This window comes from Misgurnus anguillicaudatus, chromosome 4 (genome assembly GCF_027580225.2).
Source record: "Misgurnus anguillicaudatus chromosome 4, ASM2758022v2, whole genome shotgun sequence".
NCBI lineage: Eukaryota > Metazoa > Chordata > Actinopteri > Cypriniformes > Cobitidae > Misgurnus > Misgurnus anguillicaudatus.
Genome location: NC_073340.2, coordinates 5,495,072 through 5,510,583, shown reverse-complemented (window position 1 = coordinate 5,510,583; position 15,512 = coordinate 5,495,072). Strand labels below are relative to the sequence as shown.

Genomic DNA, 15,512 nt, shown 5'->3' with positions numbered 1-15,512 from the left:
TATAGATAAATAAATACATTTATTAATAAACATTAATTTGTTATTTGCACTTTTGGGAATACCAACCTGATGAGGTCTGATAAAGACGATGTGACTTTAAGTAGCCTATAAGAAGCTATTTTATGAAGGGAAAACTGTGATATGTCACATGGGAGTTGGAGTTTCAGGAGTTATCTGTCCATAAATGAAATGTGGTTTTATACTAGTTTTAAACACTCATTAATTATTATAAGGCTATACAATGAGTTAGATTTCAATCTTGATTTGACTTAACTGTGATCTTAAGGTGTACAGTGAGGTCAGGGCAATATGCCACTTGTGTTGTATGTTACATTGGACAGTTTGCGCAATCTGTTAATTTCAGTTTAAGTTGGCAATCCTTAAAGGAATAGTTCACCCTAAAAATGAAAATTAGCTCATATTTTACTAACCTTCTAGCCATCCCATGACCCAATGTTACAAAAACACATCGCTTCACTTGGGAAAAGATTTTATAACTAAATGGATTCGTTTTTTTGATGAATGCATGTGCTTTATGTAGCTTTAAAAATGGGGCACTATTCAATGCCATTATAAAGCTGAAAGTAGCCAGGATATTATTCATTATGAAACTGTGTTTGAAAAGAAAGTAATATACACCTAGGATGGCATGATGGGACAGGGTCATTTACTTTGAAATTCTGTCATCATCTATTTACACTCATGTCTTTCGAAACTTTTGAGTAACACAAAAAATAATGTTAGGCAGAATGTTACAACCCACACTGTAAAAAAAAAAATTTTTTTTGTTAAATCAACTCAGATTTACAAGTCATGTCAACAGAAATGAGTTGTCACAACTTATAAAATATAGTTGAGAAAAGTCAACTTAATTTTATAAGTTATAACAAGTCACCTGTAGTTATAACAACTAATCTCTAGTCAAGATAAATAATAGTTATTTGAAATGACTTGTAAATCCAAGTTGATTCAACAAAAACATTTAAGGCAGCAAAGTATTTTTAGAGTGTAAAGGCCCTCATTCACCATTTACTTTTATCATATGAAGTAGAGAACAGAAGTAAAGAAATTCTTACAAATATCTCCTTTGGTGTTTCATTGTATAAAGTTTTACAGGAAAATAACATGGAGGTGAATTTTTTGGGTGTGGAGTATTTCAAAAGATTGAGTTAATATTCAGTTTATTCAATTTTATTACTAATGCTTTATGTTATTGTAAGATCTTAGATGTAGAGGCCAAACAAAACACCAGATATATCTGTAGAGTAACTTCTGTCTGCACATATTTAAAACCTGGAGGGTTAATCCTTGTCTGTTTGTCTATAATTGGCCAAAAAACTGCCACTGCAAATTACACAGTAAATTACTCAGCTTTCATGCCCACATCAATTCTGTACTGATCCCCCTGAATAGAAAGCGTGGTCACTAACAAGTCTTATTCTGAGGGGGGGAAATAAATACAAAGTTGCAGCATGCACACTGAAATAAGTTAAAGCTGTGGATGAAGGCAAAGTGTTAGAGTTCAAGTGTGGGACAGTGGATGAACCTGAATGACTGTCCAAAATAATGTTATGCTGGTCTCTGCTTCTCTCTGGTGGTTACTGTTAGTGGTGCACTCTTTAATTCCATTTAGATTTTTTGGTGTTTTTACAACAGCATGTTTGTCGCCATCTGCTGGTACTCAGCCAGCACTGGCACTTCTTTTGAATTTTATACTTGGTAGGATTACACTAGTCATACATATATGATTATTCTGTTTTTACTAAGATTTTTTTTTTTTTAAGTTATGAATGGACAGATGCTCCTATTATTTAAATAGAAAATGAATTCTAATGATAGTGAAAGATACATTTAGGAGCTGTTTCCTAGTCTCTAAGGTTCTTCTTGCCTAACAAGGATTATAGTAGCTATCCGTCAAGATGAAGATCTTTCATACCCTTTTACAGTAATAAATAAAGTCACAAAATATAGCGAATGTCAGGGATGTACACAGAGAAGTTAATTACTAGTTAATTAATAGTTAAGACTGTGTGCCAGTTTGGTTTGCCCACTGCCCCTTAAAATGTTTGTGCACGGCCCCGCTGAATGTGTTTACGGCTGTTTTATTTTTAAATCACACGGAGATAAGGACAGCATATTAATTGTTAGCATCTCTTTGTCTGTCTCTTTGTCTTTGTCTATCTTTGTATTTACTCATTTACTTTTTTTCACAAAGATGCATACATATTTTAATAAATAATGGGAAGGATCTTATGGATGTGACAATTCTGAAATTTGCACTTATGAAAAATAATAAATGATGCTTGAAAACTTAAAAAAAAAGCAAGACATTGCATAAGTATTTAAACCACCAAATATTGTCATCTAAGATATCGGACATGTTTTGTTTTATTACTAACTTGTAATGAAAGCAATTATTCCTATATTTGTAATGGATATACAATTGTGCCGTATACTAATAAAAGTGTAAAAAGTGCAGAAACGTTATAAATTGATTTATTTCCTTATTTTAAATGTATTGAAAACATTACACATTCAATAACAAATCAAAGCAAATATATTAAAGGTTTTCTCGGTTGCTTAAACACATTTCTTGAAACTATGCCTCATATTCTTAAAGTAAACACAAATCCATAACATCTCACCCAATTCTAAATGAAGCTCTACATTTCAAATCATTCACTCTTGCTGAAAAACCAAACTTTTCTCTCAGACATCACACACAAGCGTTCAAAAACACACACACTACAACATAGTATTACACACTGGTGCTATAAAATCAAAACAATATATCCAAAACAAGCTATGTTGCTTGTGGTTTTCCCCTCAAAAACCTTTTCACATGACCACAAAAGACACAATCAATGTATGCATTAGCACATTTTTTATTCATTCATCTGCTACACAGCACAACTGTAAAATAAAAAAATTCTTCTCAACATCCCGTCTTTGTTTCTGGGTCAGGCCAGAGAATCTCATCCACATCACAGTCTATATTGGTCCTAGCTAAACAGCGAGGGTAAAATCCTCTTACATGATCCACCCCTGGCATTCATCTACTGATATGTCGATCTGTATGGAAGGCAATTTGATTCATTTCTGTATTCCAGTAGCATAGTCCAACAGTGTATGCACACTAAAGTTACTGTACAGAGCAGTCTTACTGTAAGTACACCTATCTGTTTTCCACCCTGAAGCCTCTGAAGATGGAGGCAATGGTGAAACGACTCAAATTAGGCTCAGCCTCCCTCATAGTCTTACCATGAACAAGGACATGGTCAGCTAGAGTGGCTCGAATTTCATCTGAGACTGCTTGTCACCTACCTTGCCCTTCGTCTCCCTCCTTCACCATGTCCTCTTCCTCGGCCTTCGTCTCCCTCCTCCTCCTTCACCTCATCCTTCACCACGTCCTCTTCCTCCTCTTTCACCATGTCCTCTTCCTCCTTCTTCAGCACGTCCTCCTCCTTTCCCTCCTCTGCCTCCTCTCCCTCTTTCTCTCCATCCTCTTCCTCTCCCTCCTCTTCCTCCTCCTCTTCCTACTCCTTTACCAAGTCCTCTTCCTCCTCCTTCACCACGTCCTCCTCCTTTTCCTCTTCCTCTCCCTCCTCTTCCTCCTCCTTCACCACGTCCTCCTTCTTTCCCTCTTCCTCTTCCTCTCCCTCCTCCTTTTCTTCCTCCTTCACCTCGACTTATTCCTTCATTTCTCTGTGGATCCATTGTTCCAAAGCTCAGTGAACTGATTCGGGCCCTTTTATCTATCTATTGAAGAATCTGATTGATGTGTGTTGAATTTTGACTCTTAGTGTTTCCACCTTGGTAATTGTTTACTAATTGAGCCTAAGCAGTGCTGACTTGAGTGAACAGTATTGAATGCTTGTGCTTTCCTTATGACCAGATGGTGTAAGCACTGAGAAATGTAGGGATTTGTGTGTAGAGTTTTGAAGTAACAGTTAACCAAATCTGACTCATGTGTTAAAGCAGGGGAGTAGTGTTTATAGTTCAGCAAAATGATTGTGCTTTTAGTTCAAAAGCCAGGTTATAGTGTTTAAAAAAACAGCAGTCATCATTTTACTCTGTAGACACTTACAGTTTTTCTGAATTGCTAAAACACATTTTTTGAAACCATCACTCATTTTCTCAAAACCTTAAACACAAATCCCAATTTCAAACAAAATTGACAGAACCCCTGACTCTTCCAGCAAAATCAAACAATTCCTTCAAAACCATTTCACTTGGTTTGCTCAAAATCAAACTAAGCTTTCAAATCATACACACATAAGTCTATAATATAAAACACTACAAAGCATCCATTAGACACTACCTTAAAAAATGGAAAACACAACATCCAGGAGATCTGCTTACAGAAAAATACATGTTTATTGTACATAACAACACACTTGACAAATACTGTTAAAAATCTATATTACTGCAATAACAAGTTTAGTTGAGTGAATATACAGTAGTGAATACTTTACTGTAAGTACTGCAAGTAATAGTAAGTTTTCAATATTACTGTAAGCAGCACTTGTGTTTTGTGGGAGGTCAGCAATCCAGCTGCAGATTTTGCCAGTTGGGTCGTCTCTGGTGTCCTTTTCTTCCTCATGCTCTTCATCTGCCTCTCGGACTGTTTCCGGTCCACACAATTGGTAAAAAATACCATTAGAAAAAAGTGTGTGCAATTTTGAGTTGTTGTGTTTACTCAATGATAACGGTGTTGTAGTTGTGTTCAACTTTTGCCTGCCTGTGTTTAGCATTTATAGGGCAAGTGCATTGCAGTGTGAAATGTGTGTTTTAGTGAGAAGTTTGTGTTTAGAATTTTGCAAAAAGAGTTGATTTGACAAATGGGTTTAGGCCACTATGAGTTTGGTTCAGGGATTGGGGTTTAGTGTTTTAGCAATTCAGAAAAACTGTAAACTGAAGAAATGTATTAAGATTCAACTTGACTTTAAACTATTGAATGACTAATATTAAGTTGCATAACCATTGTTGTTGATAACTGTTGCACATCTGTGTCAAATCGAGTTAATCAACTTCTGGCACCTAGAAACAGATTTTTCAGCCCATTTGCTTCAAAAACTGCCTTTTAATGTCACCCCATAGCTTTCAATGAGGTACAGATCATGGGATTGAGCTGGCCACTTCATAACCTCAATCCTTTCTGTTTGGGACTAAGATTGCTTGTGTGTTTGGGGTTGTTATCTCAATTGCCATAGGGACATTTCCTCTTCTGCAAAGAGCAACATAATCTCTTCAAATATTCTGATGTATTCAAACTGACCCATGCTCCCTTGTATACGATAAATAGGCCCAACACGGTAGTATGAAACGCATCCCCATACCATGATGTTATGCACCACCATGCTTAACTAGAGAACAACAAATACAGTCAACTCTTCAGCCTTTCTTACTCTGCAGTATTCAATACGGAGTTTTATTCCTTAACACATGACAGGATTAGCCAGAAGATGGCAGCAGTACTCTATGATTAAAAGTTATTGCAACAAGAGGAGCGGACACAATCTTAAAGAAAGTTTGTGCATTATTGTTTATTGTGCATATCTTAGCATATCTAGCTTTGACAAAATTATGCATTTTTAACAGTGCAAAAATACGAAAGCTCAGCAGCCATATTAAACATACACATTTATCAAATCAAAGCATCGTTTTTATATATCATTCATTTGGTTTAACAATTTATTAAGTTGCAATTATAATTTTTCTTAAAGAGACCTCAGACACATGAAAACAACATGTACCAGGATGGGTACAACATGTAAGAATTCTTCAACAATGCAAATTTTTAGCTGGAAATGATGCCCTCTTCAGGCGATTTGTGTTTTCTGTAACCAACAGAACCTTAAGGTAACCATTCCCAATTTGTGACTTTTGACTATGACTAAAAGCAAATGACTAAAAGCAATGATTAAAAAAGGAGATACTGATTTTCTTAATTGTTTCTCTAGGTAGCAATGGGAAAAGGTGGAGACAATACAGACTTTTTATATACTTCTCTATTGTTGTCTTTTCCCAAGAAACAGGCTGTAGTTATCTGATACTGTGATCAGAGTTTCAGAAGAGATGCCAGCAATGTCTCACAAACTTGTCTGACACTTGAAGTCTCTTAAAAGTTGAGATGGCTACATGGTTTATAGCTGTATACTCTTACTGCATGTCAACAGTTGTGTCATTAAATCCATTTTCTTTCTCAATAAATAAATAAATACTATTTATACTTCAATGAAACGTATCTAATAATCCAATTTTGAGATATGAACGATGCCTTGAGCATTTGATCCTGGCATTACTAAAGGTTTATATAATTATTCCTTGAAGAAAGTACAGGGCATGCAGTGACAGAAGTGACTGTTTTCATTTCTTTTTGTATGTATGCTACTTTTTAGTTTCCACCTAATCTTCCATCTTCCAAGTTTCCATTCAAATCTAATCTTCTCTGATACACTTTCTCAGATATTTTATCCCTTAAAGGCAGATCGTTGTGCAATATGCCTTGTCTTGAAGCAGTTACTTGAATGGTAATTATGAGAATGTACCAATGGATAATCTTTTTAGTGAAGATAATCTTGATCCCAAGATACCTGCCCAATCTTTCTTAATCTCTGATTACATTGTTTGGTCTTGCCCAATGCATGTTACAGTGTAGTTGTTTACAGTGGCTCACAAACAGTGCACCAGCTGCATCTCATTTTACTCTGCACTGTCATCTATATCTTTACCCATTTTTTCCAGAAGTCTTGGGAGGTGGTGCTCCTTGATATTATTCTTCATTTGTTAGCAGCTTTGTGAGAGCTTGTTCGTTTTAGATCTCGGTAATACCTAGTTCCGCTTTAATAGGATTAGGGTTTAGACTACAGGGGTGCAGTGTGTGCCAGCTAGGCCTATGTCTGGCTTTAGGATATCAGGTGAGCTTGAAACGACTGAAGCTTACCTCGACAGGCATTGTGTTTGGGCTCTGTCAAAAGGGTATTTCCATGTTACCTGTCGTGTGTTATCATTCGGAAATGGAGAAAAAAAACTTTACATAGCTTTCATAAGCTTTATTGCAGGACTGCTTCTGCAAGATATTCAGATATTGTTTGAAGTATACAATTTAGTTTTCCCAGCACAATTGCTTTTACAGGCATAAAATTAAGTTAGCATGTAAATAAAGGTTCGAATAGATTGCAGTCTCTTGACTCATTCTTAAAAATACTGTTACCAAAACCCACTTCAATATTAAAAGTAAACTTATGTCATCATTTATTTACCCTTATGTTGTTTTAAACATATATTCATTTCATTGTTCTGCTGAACACAATGTTTTTAACTGTTATCTGAGCACCATTGACTTCCATAGTATTATTTCTTCCTACTATTGAAGTCAATGGTGCTACTGCTTCAATACAAAAAATCATATTTGTGTTCAGCAGAACCAGCAACGAGTAAATTATGACAGAATTTCCATTCTTGGGTGAACTATCCCTTTAACTCTTTCCCCACCAGCTTTTTAAAAAAAAGTTGCCAGCCAGCACCATCTCTTTTCATGATTTTCAAGTTTAAATACTTCTTTAAATATATAAACATACAAAAATGCTAAAATTAAAAAATAAAACCATCTCGAGAATAAAGTCATTATTTAACGAGAAAAAAGTCAGAATAAATATAATTTCGAGAATAAAGTAATTATTTAACGAGAATAAAGTCGTTATTTAATGAGAGTAAAGTCCTAAAATTTTGAGAATTAAGTCAATATATTCCGTTTAGGCTTATTCTTTACGTTGTTTACTGCATTAGGACATTGATATAAATACACGAAATTTACGACACACTATAATATATTATTAATAAGCATGTACGGTTTTTTAGGGTTTTAAGGGTCTGCACTTAACTCTTTCACCGCCATTGACGAGATATCTCGTCAATTAAGAGAAAACGCTTCCCCGCCAATGACAAGATTTTCCGTCTTTCCGCAATACCGCTATTATCCACCGCAACTTTTTAAACCCAGAAGTATTGCCCTATGGCAAGCGCCTGCATGTCCGTGTCTGTTTTAAAGATCGCTCTGAATGGGATCTCTATGAAAAGTCCGTCACAAAAATGGAATTATCTCTGCTTTTTGCTCAAAATGTGGTGTTTTTGCAGAACCTACCCATATTCAAAAGCTGATTACAAAAGAACTACTGAAGGTATGATGAAACGTGTTTTTTTTTGTATGAAAGCAGAGGGTATGTTCTTTCATTTGATATATTGTATGTTTATATATTTAAAGAAGAACATTTTCTGGAAGGCATTAAACCTTTGTGAAAATCATGAAAAACGCTGGCGCTGGCTGGCAACTTTAAAAAAAAATGCTGGCGGTGAAAGAGTTAACGTAAAGCTTTTATATTGTTGCTTTCATAAGAACACGCCTAAAGTGAAACATAGCCTACTCGTTGCGTTTATCTCAATTGTTAGTTCACAAAGCCGCAGAATCTTTCCATTCTCCCTCGGCCATACGATTAATATCCCCCATCACCTGTGCACTTTCATTTAGGTGCGCCTCCATGTGCGTATACTTTACCCTACCCAATTAACAAAACCCTTTATTCATTACGATATTCTGTTCATTGCATGCCTGTTTTTATATTGCCTTTTATATGAGGGAAATTCCTTAAATTGCTTTTTTTGGGCGCATCTCCCTCATATTGTTTTATTAATAAGACAGGTATGTAATTTGGTATCTGCTTTGCAGATCTGCTTGTTCACATCACTCCAAACACGTTAATGTAAAAATATGACAACGTTATTATCAAAATATTACAACATTATTCTCGTTATATTACGGCTTTATTCTCGTTAAATAACGACTTTATTCTTGAAATTATATTTATTCTGACTTTTTTCTCGTTAAATAATGACTTTAATTCTCGCATTTTAATGACTCGAGATGGTTTTATTTTTTTTTATTTTAGCTTGGCCCTAATCTTAATAAAAAACAAAAAAAACTTTCATCCTATCTTCATTTGTTCTCCTTTTATCATCCCTCATATTTAGGTAGGATAATTGCCTTTTTGTAGGACAAAAAGTAGAAAATGACTTTTTTGTTACAGATCAGATTCAGAGCGATGATCAAAACATACACAGGGTTTTTCTGTTTGGCCTTAGTGGATGCTTCCAGGTTTTATAAGTTGTGTATCTACCTGGTGGATAATAGCGGAAATAATAGCGGATTGCCGTAAAAAAACCTATCATTGGCAGCGAAGTGTTTTCTCTTAATTGACGAGTTAACTCGTCAACAGCGGGGAAAGAGTTAGATAGCAAAATACTTTTAGCAAAAAAGAAGTTTAAAGGGCCCCTATTTTATTACTAAAAAACAACGTTATTTTGTGTATTTGGTATAATACAATGTGTTTGCGTGGTTAATGGTTCAAAAAACACATTATTTTGCACATACCGTACATTTTTGTAACTCCAGATTTCCCTGTTTTCCTAAAACGCACAGATTTTGTACAGAACTGTCCCTGATTGGCCAGCTAATCTGTATGTTGTGATTGGCCTGAATACCTCTGACGTCAGCTGGAAATGTGACGCTCTTTACCATGTTTGAAAGATTCGGTTGCTAACAGGAGTTAACTTATAGGCTGTAAGTCAAAGTGGGAGGTATTATGATAATGTCGGTCTTTACTACATCACCAATCCCAGGAAGTAAACTGTTGCCTACAATCCGTGTGTTTGTTGTAGTGCAAGAAAAGAGATTTACGTTGGAGATGATAACTCGCGTCATCGTTTAAGGGCGATTTATAGTCGTGCGTAGGTTCTACACCGTAGGCTATCCGTAGCCTGTGCGTAGCTCTGCATAGCCTGACGCGCAACTCACAAAAAACTTAACAGCGCATCAGATGTACGCGGACCGCAAGCGCTGTGATTGGTCCACCAGAACCCCTCCCGTAAGGTAAAAAAAACTGCGTCATAGGTATTTCCGTTTGTGACGGTAAAAACAAAGATGTTGAGGAGTGATTTAACTCAAACTGCATCAAAAGTCGCTGTTTATTTACTTCCATCATTGCTGGTCATCTCAAATTATACACAACAAGTTGCTGTTTCTTCTTCGTTTGTGGGTTAACTTGCTAGGCTTCTTTTCTTTCACGTTTGTGCTGCTACTGTGGTTACACGCGTGGATACTGCCTACCAGTGGTCGCGCGTGTGTTTGCACGTCGACGCGAACGACGACGCAAAAGTATAAATGAAAACCGACGCGGAACCTACGCCGTCGCTGCTACGCCGTAGGACCTACGCACGACTATAACGAGCCCTTTACTTTGGGGTTTGTACCTTTTGCATATTGTTAACATGCACTAATACACACTTACACACCAAAGGAAATGTAAAATTGTGAATCGTATAATTGGTGCTCTTTAACATGCAGATTTTCCCTTCTTAGTACATGATTTGTTAAAATCAAAATGTTTTAGTTTTTTAATGATAGCTGTATTGTTTGTAATTGTGGCCTGGAGATGTTTTTTATAGCTCAGAAGATAGCTCAAGTTCTCATTAAAATGTAAATAGATTTCAATACCACAAATAACTCAAAACTGAGAATCTGATGAGAAAGTTTGGATTTTTGCAGACTTGTTTGCTGTTGTTTGCTTAATTTTGCTATCAGACGGATAACCGATAATATAAAAAATAATATTGTGCATTCCTATTTATTTGCTTTCTGTCTAAATTGCTGTTTAGGAGATACTATAGATATATTAGTGAGATCTTATTTGTGATTTTTCCTTCATAGAGTTTAATATAATTGCTATAGAATTATTGCTATATAATAGATTAGCTATTATAAAATTGCTATAAAATGGTAAAATTAGACATGTTATGTTTGTACCTACAAGCCTGCTTTTTATGAAAGTCCAGATGACAACTCCCTGCCTAACCTTAGAGTAAATACTATGATTAAACTTTCTATTTAGTGATGTAGCATGAAATGTAAGAAACCAGAGGTTCCTTCTGCAGGCCGTGTAAGCTCTCGGGTGCTTTTTGTTTCAAACATGGTTTTGCATCACGGTAAGCCAACTGGCTAACCGAGTCCATGAAGCACAGCAGAGCATTAAATTTATACTCTCGAAACGCAGACTTTTCATCGTGTTTGTCCGGCAGACTCATTGTCACCTGCAGATTTAGACTTTTTATCTGTCATCTATTACTGCTGGAAGTGAAACGGCAGTTTTCACAGTGCTAATGGAGTATGATGAGTAATATCAGTAGATTAGACTTAATATACTGCACATCCAGGGAACCATTAATCCTTTCCACAGTTGTGTACTTCTCTAGACAATTGTGTGATTGTATGTTGAAAACACTGCACACACGTTTCTCTGCAGCATTGCTTGTTCTGTTTCTCTCTGTTCTCATCCGGCATTTCCCATATTCATGCCAACTGAATCTGAACACATTGTACAGTTGCCCTCAACACAAAACTCTTTCTTTCTTTCTTTCTTTCTTTCTTTCTTTCTTTTCAGAATGAAACAGGATATTCAATGAGAAAAATGCAGGACAGGTCTTAAAGGGATGGTTCAGATGAAAATGCCAATGCTGCCATTATTTACTCACTTTCATGTTGTTACAAACTAGGGCTGCACGATAATGAGAAAATATGCGATATGCGATAGTTCTGTTTGTGGGTGCGATGGCGATATGCCTTGCGATATGTCTTAGAGAAATTATTTTTTATTTGCTTTTATTTTAGCATTTAGATATGCAATGAAATAAAGAGGTAATGCATATTCTAAAGATGTAATTAAACTATGCTATACATGTGACAAAAAACTAGTAATGTGTGACCATAACGCAGTACTTTGATTTATTGAATATTTATATTAATTTCATAAATCCAACTACTCCAAACTCTATTTCCCTTCTCTTTGACATGAACAAAGCTGAATGAACTTGTGAATATGACCCTCTTTAAAAGGATTTATTAACATTGTGAGCGGTGTAGAAAGACTAACTTTATACAATAAAATGTATAATATATTAATGATAGACAATGCAGGTCTATGGATTATAAATAGGTCTAAAGATTATAAAGTTGATAGGTTTGTGTAGAAGCAGTAAAATTGCCTCTCTTTCTATTCCTCTGTTGCAGATTAAAAGAGCTTAATCCGTCATTACTTTAGATTCAAAAGTATACTCTATATAAAGTATGTAGATTCAGCTTACATAATGACTGTTTGACAGTTTTAGCTGCTCGTTTAGTACAATGGGCTTGGCATTAACATTGGTTATTTGCTATCTTTGTAGCAAACATATAAAAAGACGGTTCATTGATAATAATACTATAAACATGGGAGAAAGAAAGTGGAGCGCGTGGCTGTGACTTTATATAAACAATTCAGTCAGTTTTCATTGCCATAGAAACCGGAGGCACGCTTGAGACTGCACATGCGCTATAGCACGTTAGCGCTGACTGTCTCTTCACGGCCGTCTCTGATCGACTTGGGTTTAAACAGACCCTGTACCTGAAGTAATTAAAATGGGACCGACTCGGACCTGACTGACCTTTCAAAATATTGACTTGTGTCCTTCCGCGAAGACCTCTAATGGATACAACTGTGATCAAGTTCAGGAACATGGAAGGAAACAATGTGACACTGAGCTTTGCGTCGCACCTCATTCATCGAGAAACAGAAAGCACGCGAACGCACAGCGAACTCATCAGAAAAGACACAACCTGCTCGCACGCAAAATGTCATTATCACGGACAGAAAAAAAACAAAATTTGATGCTAAATATACGTGTACAGTTGTTAATATACTTGAGAGAGCCGCCCAAGTAAAGTAAGTGTGTGGGAACCACCTTCTGATCGGCGTCATTTGGACGATCTAAGCATGCAACACTCAAATGATAGACACGTAAAGTAAATGCAAGTTATCGCAACTCCCTGCGATACGCATATCGCATACACAGTTATCGCGATGACGATACATTTTCGATATATCGTGCAGCCCTATTACAAACCTGTACAAATGTATTTGTTTTGCTGAACACAAAGGAAGATATTTGTAATAAAGCAGGAATCAAGAGCATCATTGACTTCTATAGTAGGAAAGACAAATACTTTGGAACTCAATGGTGCTTAAAAACATTTTGGTTACAGACATTACAAACATCTTCATTTGCATTCAGCAGCACAGACACATTTTTACAAGTTTGTAACAACTTGAGGATGAGTAAATGATGACACGACTTTCATTTTTGGGTGAACTCTTTAATCTATCAGGAATATATGGCAATAATGTGATAGTCAATTAATTGTTTTATTATATTAAAGCAATAAGCCCCGCGAAGCAGTGGGTTACCAGTGCATTTTATAACAGCTAAGGGGTGACAACTAAAACCCCTTTAGCTGTTATAAAATGCACTGTAACACCACTGCTTTGTGGGGCTTATTGCTTTTATAAAACGGTTACTTCATATGCATAGCAGGATTTCATAAAATAAAACACAAATAAGTTGTAATTATATTAGTATAAATATTACTCTTCCGCCAAACAAAGTAGTTCCTCAGAATCAAGTGTGTCTGCAACAGATTGCAGTTCTCAAACAACACAGACGCAGCAAAATGAAAACATGATTAAAGACTGTGGTGTTTATTTTCATAAATCGACATTCATCTAATTTATACATTAACATTTATATTGTACAACTGTTGAAGTGATGATCAAATATGCTTGGAAGCAAGATTTACTCTTTCCCCGTCATCGTTTTTTTTAAGTTGCCACCCAGTTTTAGTTTAATGCCTTCAAGAAAAATGTTCTTCTTTAAATAAACATAAAATATATCAAATGAAAGAACAGACCCTCCACTTTTAAACAAAAAAACCCAGTTTCATCCTACCTTCATTTGTTCCCTTATCACCTCCCAAATTTTCAGCTAAAAGCAGAGATAATTCAATTTTTGTGAATAACTTTTGTAAGAGATCAGATTCAGAGCCTGATGAAAACTTACACAGTGTTTTTAGTGTTGAGTGAATGTGTCAGTGTTTAAGTTGGTTAAGATTGCCATCTAGTAGATAATAGCGGAAATACAGATTTGATGTTAAAGAACAATAAAAAGAAGCGTTTTCTCTTTATTGACGAGATGACTCAACAATATTTATTGAAATTTATCTGGATATCGCCATTAATTGTGCAATTGTAGAAAAATTACAAATATGATTAAAGACTGTGTTACTTATACTTATGTAATGCCGTCTGAACCGTGGGGTTACCGGGGTATTTTATCACGGCTTAGAACGCGTTTCAACCAATCAGAATGAAGAACCAGAACGGGTCGTTTTATGATCAATATTATATTATTGTGTGAGCATGCTTAGCACGAGTACTTGCACTGACCACAGAGCCACTATTATTTTCATGTTAGCTTTTTGGTCACCAACTACATTTCAGTATATTCATGTGATGCTAATACATCACGACACTTTACCGTGATCTCCAAAAGCGCTGAGATCCAAAAACTTGGAGGAACACAACAAACTCCCCTTTTCTGTTCCCCGGACAATCGGTTTAGGAAGCAACACCTCTTAATGGGAATGGATGGCACCATTATGTAATTCTAGACAAAAAGAACAGATCAGCGTTTGGAGGACAGAAAAACTGCGAGTGTTAGAAAAACAAACAATGAAAAGAACATTCAGAAGTTTTCTTTCCACTTCAACTCGGCGTTCATAAAAACACTTTCTGCCTAGTTCTGCGTATCCTCAAGAGACCGAAATAGAGAGTTTGGCCTTGAAGAGAGAGAGACTTGTGTTTTTGTGTATAATTGTTGTGGTGATGGAGAGGGAGAACAGAGCAGAGTATGAAAGCGTGAAAGAGAAAGGGCCCTCGGTGACACGCTAGTACCCATGACAACTAGCCCTCGAGGGACCGGCCCCCCCTCCTAAAACTCCACCCCCAGCTAAACACCCGCTAATTGGGGCACTTGGCTTTATGCGTTCCTCTACTGATCCCCATGCCAGAAATATCAACATCGTCGTTAATTCTCTGTCATCTAATAATTTTCCCTGGAATTCATTTACGAGGCTAAGCGCTAACCATATTGCTATAGATCTTCCCCAAAACATACAGAATCGAATGTGTGTGATGGAACAATGAAATCACTGCTCATATAATCTCTCCAAAGTAAATCATACAAGAGAGTTTTGTGTCCTTCATGGTGGTGAACCCACTTGCATCGAGAATCTTAAACAAATTTAAACCTTTTGTGGTGATGGCAGCCTTTGGACCGCTTTCGCCAGCAAACCACAAAATTAATTCAGTCTGGAGAGCTTGAATGTTTATTGCGAAAACCTGGTCCTAAGTAAGTTGTGTTCATTCTCATTTAGAGCTCTTATTAAATCTTGCCTACTAAAGAGTTTGAACTTTAAACAGCATCGGCTAATTCACCTTTATAATTGTATAAAGTCTTGTCAAGAAGACTGTGTGACAATGCATTATGTGGCGCATCTAAACAATGCAGCCTAAAAACAAGGGGCTGAG

The 15,512-nt window shown here is 36.2% G+C and overlaps 2 long non-coding RNA genes across 4 annotated transcripts in view; one reads left to right on the top strand and one right to left on the bottom strand.

The window, feature by feature from the left end:
- The window catches only part of LOC129420279 (uncharacterized), a 135,798-nt gene that overhangs the window by 762 nt on the left and 119,524 nt on the right, over positions 1-15,512 (top strand). The gene's annotated exons all lie outside the window — the stretch shown is intronic.
- LOC141363678 (uncharacterized) overlaps positions 1-15,512 on the bottom strand; it is a 416,667-nt gene that overhangs the window by 327,006 nt on the left and 74,149 nt on the right. The gene's annotated exons all lie outside the window — the stretch shown is intronic.